At 36.6% G+C, this 19,194-nt stretch overlaps 2 long non-coding RNA genes and 1 pseudogene across 2 annotated transcripts in view; 2 read left to right on the top strand and 1 right to left on the bottom strand.

Moving 5' to 3' along the window:
* LOC129501055 (uncharacterized) overlaps nt 1-19,194 on the top strand; it is a 71,378-nt gene that overhangs the window by 18,381 nt on the left and 33,803 nt on the right. The gene's annotated exons all lie outside the window — the stretch shown is intronic.
* LOC129501056 (uncharacterized) overlaps nt 1-19,194 on the top strand; it is a 42,256-nt gene that overhangs the window by 241 nt on the left and 22,821 nt on the right. The window lies entirely within an intron of this gene.
* LOC129501115 (U2 spliceosomal RNA) lies at nt 11,106-11,193 on the bottom strand (annotated as a pseudogene).

Consider the following 19,194-nt stretch of genomic DNA (forward strand, 5'->3'; position numbering starts at 1 on the left):
ACCATTAACTAACCCCCTCATCCCTTCTTCCTACATCCCCCTCATTTTAATAGGATTTATTATTATTGAGGTCTGGTAAGGCCAACAGATTAAGATACAGTTGCCATTGAAAAGACAGTCTATTATATGCAGATTCCAAGGGAGGGAATACATGTCATGCCATTGGGGGCCACACAGGGAAGCACCAGGGTTAGGAGGCAGAGGGAAGGAGGAGAACTATGGGTAAAAGCCTTTATCATGGTTTCCACAAGAAGGAACAGGCAAGGCAGGGAAAGCAGGACTGGCTACTTTGAATAATTCCAGTGGACTTTGGAGCATAGGAGCTGTCCTTAGCTCTCTCACGTCTGGCCCTGTGGTGAGTAGGCTGGTGTGTACAGTTGCCCAGAGTGAGAGCCTGACGAGGGAGATGATAGTGGGTGTAGCCTCTGAATTGGTTGGTTTGTATTTGAAAAGCACACCTCTGGGTGGAGGACTCATCTTGAGGGGTAGGGGAGCACAGAAAGCCAAGACAAGGGAACTCAGCCCCATTATCATGTTGTCTGGGACAAGGGGTGTCTGGCATGTGAACTTAGGGCAGTTGTTAAACCATCAAGTTTGCAGAAGCTACAAACGTGATTAATACACCCTTCTCTTTTCACCTCATCCTCTTCCCCTCTCACTTCAGCTTGCATACTTAGGTCAAGGGGGTCATGACAAAGGGCCAGTGCCTTTTGCTATCAGATGGTGGTTGGAGAGAGATAGATAGAGTTGAAATTGGTTGGGGAAACAAGAAGAATCTCCACAGGTGCCTCATCACATCCCCAGCCACCTAATGACCTTCACTTTGGTGAAGAAGTCTTCGGAATAATTTAATATGTAAAATCTCAGCTAAGAAAGAAGCGTCATTTAACTAGTGATAGATCTATCAATCAAAGATTACATTAAAGATCTTATTAGCATTAGAATGACTTGGTGTATGATTTTTTACTCTAATTTGAATACTTGGTAAGCAAGATATATAAGGTTTAGAAAATAGAGAATAAAATTAATATATTTTATATTCTTGTCAATATTACCAATACAGTATTGATTTACATATTAAAACTAAACTCTTTGTATATTTTATATTATAAATATATTCATATATCAGGTATCACAAATTTTATCTACATTTAAATGACTATATAACTATTACACATGGAATTCTTGTCACCTTCAACTTTCTAAATCATGATTCTCTTTCAAAGCCTATTTAAAGAAGACCTACACATGGCCAACACGCACATGAGAAAATGCTCCGCATCACTTGCCATCAGGGAAATACAAATAAAAACCACAATGAGATACCAACTTTACACCAGTGAGAATGGCAAAAATTAACAAGACAGGAAACAACAAATGTTAGAGGATGTGGAGAAAGGGGAACCCTCTTGCACTGTTGGTGGGAATGCAAACTGGTGCAGCCACCCTGGAAAACAGTGTGGAGATCCCTCAAGAGGTTAAAAACAGAGCTACCCTATGACCTAGCAATTGTACTATTGGGTATTTACCCCAGAGATACTGATGTAGTGAAATGCCAGGACACCTGCACCCCAATGTTCACAGCAGCAATGTCCACAATAGTCAAACTGTGGAAGGAGCTGAGATGTCCTTTGACAGATGAATGGATATTCATATAATGGAATATTACTCAACCATCAGAAAGGACAAATCGACAAATCCCCACAATTTGCTTTGATGTGGTTGGAAATGGATGGTATTATGCTGAGTGAAATAAGTCAGTCAAAGAAGGACAATCATCATATGGTTTCACTCATACCTGGAATATAAGAAATAGTGAAAGGGACTATAGGGGAAAGGAGGGGAACTGAGTGGGAAAAATTAGAGAGGAAGACAAACCATGAGAGACTCCTAACTCTGGAAAACAAACAAGTGGTCACAGAAGGGCAAGTGGCTGGGGGGATGGAGTAACTGGGTGACGGGCATTAAGGAGGGCACTTGATGGGATGAGTGCTGGATATTATACTATATGTTGGCAAATTAAACTTTAAAAAAATGTGAAAAACAAAAAACCACCTTTTGCACCAAAGACATCTCAAGAGGGACACCTGGGTCGCTCAGTGGTTGAGCTTCTGCTGTCAACTCAGGGTGTGATCCAAGAGTCCTGAGATCGAGTCCTGCATCGGGCTCCCTGTGGGGAGCCTGCTTCTCCCTCTGCCAATGTCTCTGCCTCTCTCTCTGTGTCTCTCATGAACAAATAAAAAATCTTTTTAAAAAGAGCCTATTTGAAGTACCATCTCCTTCTTACAGATTTGATCAGAATCATTTATGTCTTCTGCTGGTCATTGCCTTTTCTCTATTGTTGCCTTCCCAAGTTTTAATGGTGACAAGATTGTGAGTCATTGTCTCCCTCTCAGTCCCTAAAACAACTGTACTTTTCTAGGGTTGAGTACATATCAGAATCCCCAGAAAGAGTCTCCTGTGAAGTATATATTCCTAATCCAGTCCCTCACTCAACTGTACACACAAAAATATATCTGTCTAGGAGATATTTAAACATAAAGCAGTATTTTTAAAAGTGTATCAAAATCACTTGGGGGCAATACTGACTTAAAGCAGAAAAAACTAGGGACTCCCTGTCCCTATGTTTCCTTCCAAACTGGGGAAGTTAGTATTAAGCAACATCCCTCAGAGACTGACCTTGGTCGGTCATAGGGCTCTAGCATTGATCACATTTACACATATAACCTGGCTCATGGAAGCCACTGGACTTCCACAATGTTCTCCAGGTCAACAATGCTCCTGAATATTCCTGAAAGCAAAGGTCCCATGGCTGGGTTTTTATCTTATGGTTCATCGTCCTTCTCCCTTCCCATGCCCCACTCCCCCACATTCTGCATGCTTAGTCACTGGACATCCATCTTGACCTATATTTCAATTTCTGCAGTGGTATTTAGACCCACTAAAGAGTCTTAGCAAGTATGGAAGTTCAGTGTTGGTACATAATGGATTTCCTAGATGATAATGACAAGCTTGTCTCTACCGCCAAATGTTTCCTTCTGCTGTTATGGGCTGAGTATGCCCCCCACCAACCTGCAATTCAGCACTGATGCATGAGTTTACTCTTAATTCCTGGCCGTTCTGTGAAATTAAATCTTGCTTTGAGTAGTTGGCCATGTCTAAATAATGAATGATTTTATGTCTAGATTATGTAGCTGGGATATATTAGGCATCCCATCTACGTTTGCTCTCCCCTCACATACTTGATGCTAAGCACATTGGCTCCTTTTGTAGCTATTCAGATTGAGGGCATTACTCTTCCCATTATATTTGAAAGAACTATACCTCCTCCCATCTACAACTCATTTCCCCTCAAAGCTGTGAATTCTCCCTGTTTCTTGCTTCTCAGAACTCTCACATGTGATTGTTTGATAAATGTCTACCCTCTACACTCAACTGTAATTTCTAGAGGTCGGTGATCTTGTCCTATTTATCATTCCCATGGCATCCCTAACGCCTGGCAGAGTGCCTGGCACACAGTAAGTGCTCAATAAATATCTGTGGAATAAATGAATAAAAATACTAAGGCCCTTGAAAGTATGGGACTGTGTAATGTAAACTGCATCTTAGAATCGACTATTATGTTACCCAGACTGTGCAATATGTTTAAATGATGAATGAAGATGTTCTTGGAGAAATCTATAACTCAGTGTTAGGCAAGAATCCATGGGTTTCAGGAGATTTATGTTTAGTTTCAGAGAAAAGCATTGTACATGAAGGTTTACACCTACATATAAGAGGACATAGCCCTAAATAAAAGTTAAGACCAGCTCTCACTATAGAGAGTATTCCCAAGCTCATTTTGATAGTCAATACTCATTTTTTAAATACAGAGTCTGTTTAATAACTTCCTCCTTTTAATACTGGCAGCAAAACAGAACCAGATTGACCAACAGACTTAACACAGTTTCTAACCATTGCACAGGCCAACAGAAAGCTCATTCTGGGTGCATTTTTGGGTTAGTCCACATCTCCCTCATTTATTGTGGAATGCAACTGGTATTTCCTGCTTCCACAAAGAAACTGAAACCCCAATTGATACATCAAGGACTCAAAAAGACAGAGTTGTTTTCTCTCCCTTCATCTGTAAAACAAGGAACCCTCCCCTCTCCCCACCAAAAAATCCCAAGCAAGACCAGTGGGACTAACAGCCTCAGCCCCAATTCTGTTTGTTCTATAACAGTTTGTTCTATAATGTACTGTCCAGTGGAAATTTAATGCCAGCCATAAATGTGAGCCACATAAGTAATTTTAAATTTTCTAGTAGTTCACGTTAAAAAAAAAAAAAAAGAAGAGTAAGGCATGAAAATACTTTTAGTTGTGTATTTTATTTAACTTAAAATACCAAAACCATACATTTCAATATATAATTAAGGTGAAAATTATTAACGAGGTAGTTTATATTCCTTTTTGGTACTAAGTCCTTGCAATCTGATGTGCACTTTACACTTAGTATATGTCTCAGCTCAGACCAGCCACCTTTTAAGAGCTTAAAGCCTCATGCGGCTGATGGTTATACATTGGGCAGTATAGTTTCTAGAATGTGTTTTGTGCTACTGTTTCTCTTGCAGTGAGAAAATAAGGTCCCCATTCATCTTCACTGCAGCCACTGGCGCTCTTGTGAGAAAAGACAACCTGCTGCAACCTCTGCGAAGTTCTGAGTAGACTCAGTAAGATCACTCCAAATGTTTCAGTTGTCTCTGAGCCCCTCTTTTCCTTTTGGTGTTAAGCACAGTGGAGGGTGATCAAGCCAAAGCTGCCCCTCAGTGCCATGGCCCATTTTAGATGCACTCTTATCTGTCTTTTCTGTTTTTCCTACTCTGGATAACTCGGAAGATCAAGTACAATATTTCGAGGCCAAGCACCTCTAGATGTTAATACCTCGCATGATACTTTAAATGAGGGTTTTAAGGCAGATGTGGGCCAGTGCATTTGGGGAGAATCAGTGAATCAACCTATCCTGTCAGGAGAATTGCATGTTTTCTTACATTGTAAGATCTTGAATCATGAAGATTACACGGTGAATTCTGATCATTTCCAGCTCATCTTTATCAGAGTGGCGGAGGATAAACCTGAACATAAGATGACTTTCTTGATATTCAAACTGCGTTTCTTACATCTTATTCTTCTGCAGAGCTTGCTGGGGGTGAGGGGTAAGGCAAGGCATGAGCATGGATCAAGGGTGGCAGGCAGCACAGCTCCAGGCTCTGTCTCTGTCTTCAGCCACAGCAGCTTTGTTTGTTTTTCTTTTAATGCTTCTGGGCAAGATCGAGTATGGCTAAGTGATTTCTGTGCCAAATTTTTAGAAAACCACCCACCTAAGGGAATTGTCTCTGTTTTGATTCAGTCTGAATCTTTTTCTGTGCTCCCCATATTGCATTTTTATCCTGCCGTCTGTGCTGGGATGTCCACTTTTTCCTCGGGGCCTTTATTACTAAGCACTTAGTCTTTTCTTGTGCGATTGCTCAAAGAAAAGCCTTTAAGTACCACATCTTTTAAGCTCACTTTTATTATTTTTATTGTTTTCTGTTGCTTAAAGTAATTCATGCTTATTGTGGGAAAATGAAAAAGAAAACTAGATAGAATAAAGGAGAAAATAAAAATCCATAATTGCATCACACAGAGATAAATGGTGTTAACATTTTGATATATTTCCTTCTGAATTCTAATGCATTTATTTTTAAACTAAATTGGAATCATATTTTATACTATTTTATTGCTTTCCTCAATTACCATCATATTGTAATCTATTTTATTAAAGCATAATTATTCTTAGCTTTTTAGTTCTTAATCCTTATTTCTTAATCTTATGTACATCTCATAATTTACTTAACCATTCCTCTATTGTTGGAAATGTTGACCACTCCTGTTTTTCCTTTATTAAAAATGATGCTTCAACTATCATTCCTGTACGAAAACGGTGTGTCGATGCACATTGCCACACACAATATTTAACCACTTCTCTAAATTTATTTTCTAGGAATGGAATTGCTAAGTAAATGAATTTTCTAATACCTGTCCTCTATATTGCCCAAACACTGCCCTCTAGTACCAAAATACAGCCCCAGTATATGTGAGTGATGACCTAACCTTACCCTTCCTGACTTTGAGTTCAAACGCTTCAAGAGTCTTTCAATTTGACTGTTTTTTTTTAATATAATTTTGTTTTTATTTGTTTTTATTTATTTTCACTGATAGCTTGTCCAAGATATTTGTATTTCACTGTCTGGAGAGATAGATTTTCTTAGGTATTTTTTTCTTCTTAGGTATTCATAATTTTAATAATTAATTATTTTAAAAAGAATCTTTTATATATTAAGGCTATCAAACCTTGGTCCATTATACTTATTATAAATACAAATGCCCATTGCCTTTACCTTTTAATTTTGTTAATATTTTTTCTTTGACAGCATAGGTTTGGTCATAAGCACTCTTTGATCTCTACTTACTCTGTCACTGTAAGCAGATTCACACACACGTATGGCTGCAATTACTACCTATTACATTGATGACTCACAGACTTAACCTTTCCAGCCCAGGGAACCCAAGGAAGAGAGGGACTATCTTGAAAATTATCATGTGTTGGCATGCTTTTTATCTAATAGTGGACAGTGAATTGATGAGAAGGAGGGCCATAGTTTTAAAAAACACCATGTCAGCTTGACCTAAAAGAAAAACAGAACAAAGTTAAGAAAGGCCTTTGGAACTTCTGAACATGTACATTCCTATACATATATGCATACTATTAGTTCTGTTTCTCTGGAGAACCCTGACTAACATAGGAGGTATATAGCTTGTGTCTTTACTTCATAGAAGTTTAATTGAGAGGAACTCTGTTCTTGGATTTGTACCCAAGGAAGTATACTTGAGGAGACTCCTCTACATATGGATCTGATTTAGAGGATTTAGGTTTTGAGACTAAACCTGATGCCATCATGCAAAAATACTTGTCAAGTGTTTTGGAAGGTTGTAAATGTATTTTGTACGTGGGAAGAATATAAATAATATGGGGCCATACATTATTTGGCATTCTTTCCATGATGAGGTAGATCTATGTTTCTTCCCCTTGAATTTGGATGGACTTGGGATTTGCTTATAACCAATGGCAGAAGGGTGACGAAGTTTCTACCTTGTTTACTAGAAGGTTCTCTTTGGAGCTCTGTGTCGTGTCATCTTGTAAGAAGTCTGACTGCACTGAAGCTACCATGCTGTGAGAAAGCTTAGCCAACTGATAAGACCAATACACAAGCACTCTGGCCAATGGCTTCTGCTGAGCTCCTAGCTGATCACATAACTATTAGATACATTGAGTGAAGAAATCTCTAGAAGATTACAGCCTTCAGCTATAGAGTCCATTCCAGCTTCAAAGTCTTCCCAGTTGTCATAGACCAGTAACAAGCCATCTTTTTTGTGGTTCATGTGAATTACTAATCCACATGCACAAAATTACTAAATCTATGCACAAAAGAAAATATTTTTCACATCCCTTAAACTTTAGGGTTGTTAGCAATAGTAAATGGACACTTCATGCTCAACATGTCTAAGGCCAAACACATGATCTCAGTTTCTCAACTATCAAAAGACCTTGTCAACTGCACTATTTATATTTCTCTTGCTTTCTTAAATTTTTTTCCATCTTCACAGCAACAACCTACATTCATACTGCTATACCTTCCTGCCTACAGTAGTGTCCTCCTAACTAATCTTCCATTTTTCCCACTGAAGTCAGATCATTTTTTTCAATATAAAATCTGATTGTATTTCCCACCTCGCATTCCTCATCCCACCTCTCACATAACTCTGCTTTCCTATTACTTATAAGGTAAAATAAATATTTTTAACTTGTCTTATAATGCCTTGTACGACTACCACCTGCTTCTCCAGCTTCATCTGCTTGCATACTCTGACCCTTGATCGCTACACTCCAAGTACCCTCATGTTTCCTAACTCCCATGGTTGGATTTGTAAAACTATCTTTGATTAATGTATTAATTTTTTCTATTTCTCAATTAGATTACTGCTTCAATATTCTTAGTACTCAAATGTATCGTGTCCACCTGCTCCTTCTTTTCCTTCACCAAAAAAGCTGTTTGTTTTTCATAGAAAGGCCAGGATAGGGAAGCTGCCCAGTACAGAACATGATGGTGCTTAGATTCCTGCCTTTAAGGGAAGCTGGCTATGGTCTAGCAGTTAAGGGCCTTCGTCTAGGGATAAATGTTCACCAAGCCAGGCTCTGCCCAGTGTGGGGCAAGTGGAAAAGAGAGAAAGATCAGTGGAAGGAAGATGGATTGGGTCAGCTTGTGCTTACCAGGACTGACTTCAGCCTTGCCTGTCCACCCAATCACAGTGCTTGTACCTTGAGTTGAGGAGGGAATCCCTGAGCCCAGAATCTCTGGAGTGAAGGTTATCCAAGGCCATGAGGGAAGTAATGAGAAAAATAATCCCTGCAGCTCAGATCTCTCCGACAATAAGACCCAGACATCCCCTGGTCCTCAAACTCGGGAGCAGAAATGATGTCTGAGGCTCAGCCCCTGGCGCCTCCTTACTAACGCAATAGATGTAAATATGATCAATAAATTGAGCCAAAGCCCCCCCCTCCCAAAAAAAAGAGTGGGCATAGTAGGAGCAAAGGAAGGGCTGAATATATTCTTAGGGACTATTCCTAGTTCACTGACATATTTCCTCCTCATCTCTCAGAGATCAGTTCAATCACTGCTTCTCTGGGAAGGCCTTTCCTGAGCTCACAGTTTAGATCAAATCCCCATATTTTATCCTATCACAGAAGCATGCACCTCCTTGAACTTTCCTATCATAATTTTAATTTTATATTTGTTCTATAATTCTTTAATTCATATTTGATACTTCTCTTCCCCCTGACCTTCCTACACACACTAGATTATAAACTCTATGAAGGCAGGGCTTTATGTGTTTTTGCTTATCTTTGTATTTCTAAGTGCCTGGCAATCAGTAAGGACTCAAATACTTATTGAATGTATGTGAATGCAGACATCAAAATGTACATAACAAGCATATGGATCTTTTGTTAATTTATCACTTTAATGCTTAGAGAATCATGTCAGATATTCATTTAAGTGCTCTCCTATTATTGTATGTGCATGCACATGTATTCATTTATGCATACACACATTTAACCCAGTTGGATGTATTGTGGTGTTTGCAAGCTAAAGATGTAAGCTATATTTCTCTGTTCTTCTTTGAAACATCAATTTAGAAAAATCTATTTCTTGTCCTTGAGATTTTTCCTTGAATTAAAATAATTTATGAAAATTACCTTTTAACTGATAGTGACCTCCAGTTGTGAATTGGCTTGAGCTGTTAATAGCTCATACTTTACCCGTGGGTTGGTCTCTCCTTGACCATCTTTCTTGGCTTAGCCAAGCAAAATCTCAGCTCCATTTTATCTTTTATATATCATATACTCTTTTATTTGCACCCAGTTTTTGTTCTCATGGACTTGGTACTTCAGAGCGCACCTGTGGCAGCAACTATTTAGGTCCAGGTCCTCTTTGGTCCATGACCATAGGCAAGGACCAGCCCCACTCACCTTCATGTCAGACACTTAGTCCTAGAACCTCAGACTTAGTACAGCACAGAAGGAAAGGTGGAATCACATATAGGAAACCTACTGATATTCTATGCAGCAAATTTATAGATTGTTCACATTATAACATGGCTATTTAAGTGAATTTAAGTAACTTGCGTTGTGTAGAAAATCTTTCATTATATTGAGCTGTTTGCACCCATAAAGATCTCTATAGTAATTGCTCATATTTCATTGTTTGTCCATCTCTTCATTTCTAATTTTCTGTTTTCACCTTACTTTTTAAGTAAAATTATCTTTACATTTACATTTTTTCCTTAAAGATTCACATCCTGAGTTTGCTTATTAATTCTATCTCCTAATTTTCAAATGCTGGATTTCTTATATATATATCTTTCTTTCTTTCCTAAGATTTATTTTTTATTTCCCCCCTGACTTTTTGAAATGAATACATTTGCATTCTTTCAGTCTCTTTTCAATATTAAAAACATTGTATAATTAAAATAGAATTCTTGTTTAAGTGCTGCTCTGGCCACATCATCTAAGTTTTGATATACAAAGCTCCTATTGTTTTTATTTTCAAAATAACCTGTGAATCAAGTGTTTGATACTTTTATCTTTTTTTCATCAGAGAATATTTTAAAATGTGAAAAATGGGGCACTGGGAGGGCTCAGTCAATTAAGCATCCAACTCTTGACTCCTGCTTAGGTTGTGATCTCAGGGTTGTGAGATTGAGCCTTGCATCGGATGTGGAATCTGGTTAAGATTCTCTCTCCCTCTCCCTTTACCACTCCCCCTAAACAAACAAAACCTGAAAAATGTTTTTTTTTGTGCTTTTGGTGGTTTGTCATTCATTTTTGTGTATGTGGTATAATTTTATTATAGCCAACTACTTTGGTCTGTTCACTCCCAAATTTTGGGACTATATAGTTTTCTTTAAGTCCTTATATATGATTAACTATTGTGTGGACCTTAATATGGATATGGTACTCTGATTCAACTGCATTAAGTATTTTATTATAATTATCTATCTTATCTTATCTTTAGTTTTGCCTATTTGAGATCAAACCTGTGAAAGGAGTGTTAAAGTCTTCCACTATTTGTATTACTAAGGTTTAGCTTCCTATAACTTGATACTACTCTCTCTTCATGTTTGCCATGACTGTCATAAACAATTATGGATTGCAAATTTTTCAACATATGAAAAAAACTGATTGATAAATACTTTTTCCTCTTTTAAAATAATCTTTAAAAAATTTAGAACAGTTTTAGATTTATTTAAAAAATTGTAGAAATAATATCCCTCCTGCAGTTTTTCCTATTTTTAACATCTTATGTTACCAGAATACGTCGGCCACACTAAGAAACCAACACTGGTACATTTCTACTAAGTAAACCTTAGGATTTATTCAGATTTCACAAGTTTTTTCACTAATGTCCTTTTTCTCTTCCAGGATCTCATCCAACATAAGACATGATACTTAGTTGTGTTCCCTAGTCTGTGACAGTTTCTCATTCTTTCCTTGTTTTTTACAATCTCGACAGCTCTAAGATACTACACTTGATCTTAGCCAAAAGGCCAAGAAGCGATTGACAGCTCTAAGAAACAGTAATAAAGTATTTTGTAGACTTCCACTCAAGTTGAGTATGTCTGATGTTTTTCTTATGGTTAGACTGGACTTATGAGTTTCAGGGAAGAGTACACAGAGGTGAACTGCCCTTCTTTATTACATTTTGTCAGGGTTATGTGCTATTGACATGAGTTCTCATTGGCGGTGTTAACCTTTATCACCTGGCTGAAGTAGTTTTTGTCAGTTTTTTTCTGCTGCAAAATTACTGCCCCATCTTTCCATATCCTATTACTTGGAAGTAAATTATTAAGTGCAGCTCACATTTACCATGGGGTAGAGGAGGAGATTAAGTTCCACATCCCGGAAGTGAGATGCCTTTAATATTTAATTATACTTTGAGATTTCCTTTAGTTTAGTATTCAACTTCCGTTGTCTGTCTTTTCATTTTTGTTGATATGGCATCATTTTCTTTTATGGTTGGATTTTGTTTTACAAGCCAATGTGTGATTCTTTGTCTTATCATAGAGATTCCTAAGGACTCTTAGCCTTATTGATTGATCCTAAAGGATGCTGCTTGTTTCTACCATGTTTGTCAGATATGTAGCCTCCGACACAGACTGCCAAACCAGGGAGGGCAGGGAGTTGCCCTCTGTAATGCTGGAGCACTTGGCTGTCTTCTCATTGGCAGGTGAATTCTCTGGATGAGGTCAGCCTTCTTCATATGTTGTTGAATTAAGAGGAAGCACTTCAAAACCTTTTTGACAATTTGAGTCATTTCTATCTAGGAATATGTCCTAAAAAGAAATTTCTTATGTTGTCACACCATAATCCTTCTGATTCAAACTTTAATAGTGACCATTTTTGTGTTTGGTGTTATCCTGAATGCTTTACATGTAACATCTTATTTTTCTCTTCTTGACATTCCAAAGGTTAAACCTTGTTCTTCCCATTTCACAGATGATAAATCGAAGCTCAGTAAAAAGCTGCCACTTCTGGAAAATGGCAGGAGTTCGAAAATGATCTCATCTTACTTTTAAACCTGTGTTTTCTTCCACTGCACCAAATCCCCCAGTGGACAGAAAAATCCCTGACAGCACATTCCTGCTGCCTCCTACCCCTTCCTGGCATTTTCCAAAATTTTGCTGTTTATTTACTTCAGCCTGAAAATCGAAGAGGCAACTTTTTATTAGTAAGCTGCTCCTGTTAAGTAGGGCAAAAATCAGTGAGTGATGGTCTAACCCAGGGACACACCAAACAAAACAAAACAAAACAAAACAAAACAAAACAAAACACAAAAAACTCAAACCCAACAGTGTAGAAGTCACAATTACTAGAAGAGGAACATAGCCCACCTTAGATTAACTCAATTCAGTAAACACTGGATTAGCCCCTGCTGCTATAGAGATGCCTGGGGAGATACAAAGGGAAATAAGATGCAGCATTTACACACAAGGAACTCCCAGATTGTGATAAATAGACATGATTTGATTTTCACTAGAATGAGAATATCCAAAACATGAAACTGTATCATGAAAATAAGGGCCATGTCTTCATTGGCATTTAGACGCCATGCTTTGCCTCTGACTTAGTGAGTCAGTTGGAAAGAATGGCCTGGAGTGGCATATTGTTTGTTAGCCAAGACACTGTTAGTTTCGTAAGACCTAACAAGTTTCATAGGCCATTCAATTTCTCCCTAATATACAAGGAAGATTTTTTCAATTTAAAAATTAGTCTCTTTACAGAAATGTTTGTGAAGTAGATACACATAGAACTTTTACAAAATCACTAAACATTAGGCTGACATGTTAAGATTTCTAATATTACTGTCCTAGTATTGCCACATAAGAATGATTACAAATTTTCCCTCCACATGAGAAAGAGTATTATTTTTTTAAAATGTCTTTGATTTAAAAACATAATACATTTGGAGGAAAGAGAACATGATCTTGTTAGTTTAGTGTTTGCAGAGTACATGTTTACTTGGAAAAATTCAAACTCGGTATACTGTTTTCTATTATCTGATATGAAGTACCCAAATATGTTTAAATCTTAGCTTATAAAATATATTTGACGCTAAAATGTTACACCTTTTTAAGTCAAAATTTTGTGTATAATCTATCTGATAAATATTGAACTTTACATTTTAGTAGATTATCTTCAAATCTGGTATCTGTTGAAATGTTTTTTGTTGAAAAATTAGACATTGTCACACATTATCTAATGTGGTAACAATAGAAGTGATGCCAAGTTTCCTACATGCAGTCTCTATCCCTCTGAAAAACCTGTAAGGAGAATCCTAGCAGATGCTGGCGACACTAAAAATCTTGGCATACTCAAATTTAAAAGTTCGTGAGTTCCATTGATGAAGGTAGTTAGGAAAGTACTATATTTAGACTTAAGGACATGATGTTAAACCTTGCCTTACGTTTTTATTACATCTCAAATTGCAACAAATCAAAAAAGATAAAACTTTATGGGACTACAGTTATTTCTTGTAAGACACTTGCTTGTAAAAATTGTTCTCTGCTTTCATTTATTTTTATTTTTAGTTTAAAAGCTAAAGCCAAGCCAGCAAAAGGAAAAGATGAGAAACCCCAAATCAAGGTAAGCAGAGTTTTAGCAAAGCACATGGCTGTGGAATAAAGCAAAATGAACATTATCATGCATGTCAGATTAGGTGTCCCAAATCCCCTCCCCTGTCAACAAAACTTGCTTTGCTTTTCTTAGAGGTACTTCCTATATAAAATAGATAACATTTGAGAAACTATTTCTACATAATTTGTCTTTCAATAATGTGTTTCATATGGAATGCATTTCTTTTTCTAATTTCCAGCTGATGGAAATATGAAAGATATCCAGGCCATGCCTGGCAGCTGAACATTTTCCTATAACTAATATTATAAAAAACTAAAAAGGGGCTTGAACTTGACAAGCACCCGAATGCTTCGTTGTATATCTGAGTTATCCAAACCCCTTAACTTTTCACCTCCCATAATTTCTTCTCACTTTCAGCTGAGTGGAAGGTAATTCAAGAACTTTAAAAAAGGACAGCCACTCAGCAGTTTTTGTGTGGTTAAATGGTCAACAAATTAGTTGTGTGTCAAAAAAAAAAAAAAAAAGAAAGAAAAGAAAAAGAAAAAGGTTTTAATGATGCCAACATAAATTCATAGAAGTTTAATAAATTATAAAATATAATAATAATAATGGCATAACAATTAAAAAATACAGTCTAAGATATTGTAAAATAAGAAGAGTGGTTGACATTGGATTGATTTGGTTGGTTTCTACCTTATGTTTCCTGCCTCTTCCTTCTCCAAACTTCCTTCCACTCTATCCTCTAGAGACCACACACAGACCAACAGAGATTATCATGGTAGATCAACAAGTATTTTAGGAAGCTCAGTTCACCAGGGGGTAGTACTTAAAATGAAATCATGTCATCAACAAGACAGGATGCTTTGTGTGCCAGAGATAAATTGTGTTTACTAACTAGTTTGTGAGTTTCAACATTCTTTTCTGTCCTAGTTTTCCTAAGTATCTTCCTGTTCATCAGATGAAGGCCTCAATACCAAGCCTGATTCAAACCATTCCCCTTTTCCAGAATTGTACACTGATTGCTGGGCCCACTCAGCAACTGGTACATTGTTGTGTTTGGACAGATCTCCCAGAAATGAGGATGTTGCATCTCACCCAAGAGATAAGGATTCAAAAGCTTTCATTGATGTGCCTCATCCCTTCCTTCCTTCATTTATTTATTCATTCATCATGTATTAATACAGTTATATATTTATTCAGTGTGTCCTAGAGTAATTTTTAAGGTAAAAATACCAGAAGTTAGTAACTGATTAGATATAGGAAGAGATAAAAGAAGCCTTTACCAATTCCAGTTTTGAAAAGAACTTTGCCAATCAAATTTCTACTATGAGGGATCCAGATGGGGCACCTGGGTGGCTCAGTGGTTGAGTGTCTCCCTTTGGCTCAGGTCTTCATCTCAGGGTCCTTGGATCGAGTTCTGTATCAAGCTCCCTTCGGGGACCCTGCTTCTCCTTCCATCTATGTCTCTACCTCTCTCTCTGTCTCATGAATAAATAAATTTAAAAATCTTTTAAAAAAAAGCAACAACAAGGGGTCCAGACTATCAGCTTTGTACCCCACTCCCCTTGACTGCACTGAACAAAATGCACCTTAGAAAAGGGATTCCTTCTCCTGGGCCTCCTATCCTCTATGTTCCCCCACTCACAGCCTTGTCTCTCATGCTACCTGGGGAAGGCTGCTCCCACTATGGCAAATTTGACCTTAAAGTTCAATTGGAAGCTGACGCTACTTAAGATTGATAACCTTCTCTTTACTATTTAATGTAAATGACTATTTAAACTGCATATTCTAAAAGTTACCCTTACAGGAAATAATTGGATAAGCTGTCTGTAGGTATTTATGAAGTATAGAAAATTATTTAATAAGCGAATAGTATTTGGCATGTTTTTCTTATCCTCAGAAAGCCTTTCTGTGACAACTACATGATTTTATATTGTACCTTATAACAGAAAGGAAAGACTTAATTGTAGGATAATGACATCAGATGTGATAAAAAATATACTTAAAAAAAGTGATCTACTTTTAAAACTTAGGAAACCAAGCAGCTAAACAAAGACAGGTGTTTTCGATGCACACCTTGCATTTCTATAAAATATATCAAGGTAGATATTTTGTATGTAAAATGGTTTTCCACAGAAGGCCCACGATTGATTGCCAGACAAGTGATAAAAACTAACTTTGACTTGATCTTGTTTTCTCTTTTTTCATACATGAGCAAACTCCATGTTTGAACTCATTAGTTCAAAGCCCACCTTTGTCAGCCAACAACTGGTGATTAGAGCAGACTTAATCCTAATGTACCTCCCAGAGGTATGCTGACAAAGAGAAAACAGTGGTGATTCTCTCCTTCCTTCTCATGAAAATCTATTCTAAAGAGATTATTATAAAAGTTTTCCTTTATCCTCCAAATCTTTGAAGAGCTTAGGAATGGTAAATATCATCTTTTTGATTATGAAGTTGTGAACAAGTACTAAGCCTAAAGTGGTTATTTTCCTGGCCTGGTTACATTCAGACAGGACATAATCTTCTCACACTGGTCTGATAAAGACTTTAGTCCTTTCTAAGATGTGGGGAAATGAAGTGAAAAACTATTTTAATAGTCTCTGTTCTGATTTTCTCTAGTTCTTTTTTATTTCTTTCTGAAAATACTGGAAGCTAATAAGAAAACAAGAAGAATGGACCTTAGTTTCAGAAAAAGTAAATTTGTGACTTTATACATGCTATTTATTAGGCACCTACAGTATGCTTTAATGCTACTCACTATTGGTCAATGTCATCTCTTAACATTGAAATTATTCAAAATTTCTAAGTGTTCTCTATGTCAACAGAGTAAACAAACACAAACATCTGTTTAGAACAAACATACAGTTTCCTATAAATATATAACTCTATGGAGACAAAGTCATTGGAAGGAAAAATGATAGTGTCTCAATATCCTGAAGCATGACAGTATGATTTCCTTGGCTCTAGGACAACTGATTTCTTTCAGAACCTGATGCTTTCTCAGGCTCATGGATACATGCAAATGATTGTCTTAGCATGTGAGGCATTTGGCACATCGTGAAATCATAATCTAAGAGGAATTCATAACTTACAAGGATGTGAACAAGCTGAGAGCATGTAAATGGATTGGATTTTTAAAATATAAGACAATTTTTACCAATGTACACAAAAGTAAATTTGCATTCTATAAAAAATTTTCTTGTTTTTCATGTCATGACAAGAAGCCTGTTAATTCCTTTTTTTTTTTTTTTTTTAGACTGTCTTACATATACTTGTTTTTTTTTTTTTCTGGATAAAGCAATCTCAGATTTCTTTTAGCAACAATAGTGTCTTTTATTCTTTGCTGATGATATGGGCATATTTAGTTACCTAAGAACATTATTTCCAAGTTTTTAAGTGGACATTACTTTAGTATTTCAAAATCTTGTTTTCTTGATGAAATAAAATGCAGGAACATGTTTGCAGAGAAAACAGGATAGCTAGCCTAGAGATCTTCTTTTCTTTCAACTACAATATATTTTTCTTGTAAGTCATCTGAAAATAAATAGCAAACATTTGTCCTCTCCCAGGATGACTTTGGTACATTAGTAAATAAGAAAATATCTTTAAAATGAAATAAGTTTAAAAGTATGAATTTTAAATAAAATAGTTACTATTGAAACATCAGGGAAAAAAGATAAGAGACAAGTAAAAAAGTAAAACACCAAAGTATATACTATTGAAATATCAGGGGTAAAGGATTAGAAAAAAAAAAAAGTAGAAAAACTTGTAACCCCCTGACCCAGAGAAATCTATGCAACATGTTGATGGGCACCCTTCAGAATTTTTTCTATGTATGTATAGTCAGTGTCTTTTATTAGCAGTTTCGGGAAGCAAGATAATGTCACATTACTTTATTCGTGCAAGTCTAAAAATCTTGACTTTGTTCCAATCTTCCCTAAGGGTCTTGTGGCCAAAGATTCTCAAAAATCTCTGGCTAATTCTGACTACAGGAGAATCCATCCTTCTGCTAGCCTCTGCTCTCTTTTGGGAGAAGAAAATCTTAGCTATGAGTCTTGAAGCAATCTCCCTCCTTTTAGTTCTCAAGACAGTGACCATCCCAAATTCAATGGTCTGTGGCTTCCAACACCTTCTTTGTCGTCAGGCCCCCCTGCATTCTGCTAATGGAACCAGAATTTAAATTTACTTCACTTAGATCAGAAGTCAGCAAACTACTTTTGTAAGGATCCAGATAATAAATATTTTTAGATTTATAGGCTAAGAGAAAATATTAGGGATATTATCTTATAAGATAAGATAAAGTCTACAGTTCTGTACTGATAAATGCAAATATAATAATAATAATGATTTCATACTAGAGTAGACAAATTATTTTGAGAACTACAAAGTAATATTTTGTGATACAGGACTACAAATGAAAAGAATGGAAATCTGTTTTTTGGGGGAGGAGTGTAGCATTTTGGTTAAATGGAGTTCAAATTTAGTGTTCCCTATCATCAAAATCAACGGCAAATATTCATCTGTTAATGGTATCTGTAATGAGATTTTATGTATTTCATCTTTCAGAATGACTTTTCACAGAGATAGTACTGCCAAATACTGTTATCAATCCACTAGCATATGATTTTAATCATATTTAAAACTTGAAATACATTAACAAAATTCTATTAGATTCTTCTTTTGATGTTTGCCTTTTAGCATGTCATTACATTTCAGATTAATCACTTCCAACTGAAGGGTAGGTGAAAGATTTTCAATTGCAGAGTTAAATGTATTTTGAAATAGTAAAGTTTCCTCTCCACTTGCACTGAGGTCTAAAAAGTGCTGCTGGAGCTGTAGTTTGAGCTCAAAAAATACAGTGCTGCAAATTTGTATGGAGAGAGAAATCTTGACTCTTGTTTTAACTTTTGCCAGCACATGATTTGTATAAGCAGCTTAAAATTATTTGTGATTCAAGAAAACATTAGTTGTCAAAATGACTTCACTGCAGTATGTTTCACATATAAACTCTGTATTGCCTTGAAATTTTAGATTTAATTGATTAAGAGATAATATCAAGGCCACAGCAAAAGCTAACTTCTTTTTTTTTTATTTTTTTTTAAATAAATTAATTTTTATTGGTGTTCAATTTACCAACACACAGAATAACACCCAGTGCTCATCCCGTCAAGTGTCCCCCTCCGTGCCCGTCACCCATTCACCCCCACCCCCCGCCCTCCTCCCCTTCCATCACCCCTAGTTCATTTCCCAGAGTTAGGAGTCTTTATGTTCTGTCTCCCTTTCTGATATTTCCCACACATTTCTTCTCCCTTCCCTTAAAAGCTAACTTCCAACGCTATTTAGTATTGAAAACACAGATCTAGGGTAGTTCTTGTTTGAGAAATTTCACAAGCTTGGTGAATCTGTCTGAAGAAGCCACTTCC

The sequence above is a fragment of the Nyctereutes procyonoides genome, unplaced genomic scaffold, assembly GCF_905146905.1.
Source record: "Nyctereutes procyonoides isolate TBG_1078 unplaced genomic scaffold, NYPRO_anot_genome, whole genome shotgun sequence".
Taxonomy (NCBI): Eukaryota; Metazoa; Chordata; class Mammalia; order Carnivora; family Canidae; genus Nyctereutes; species Nyctereutes procyonoides.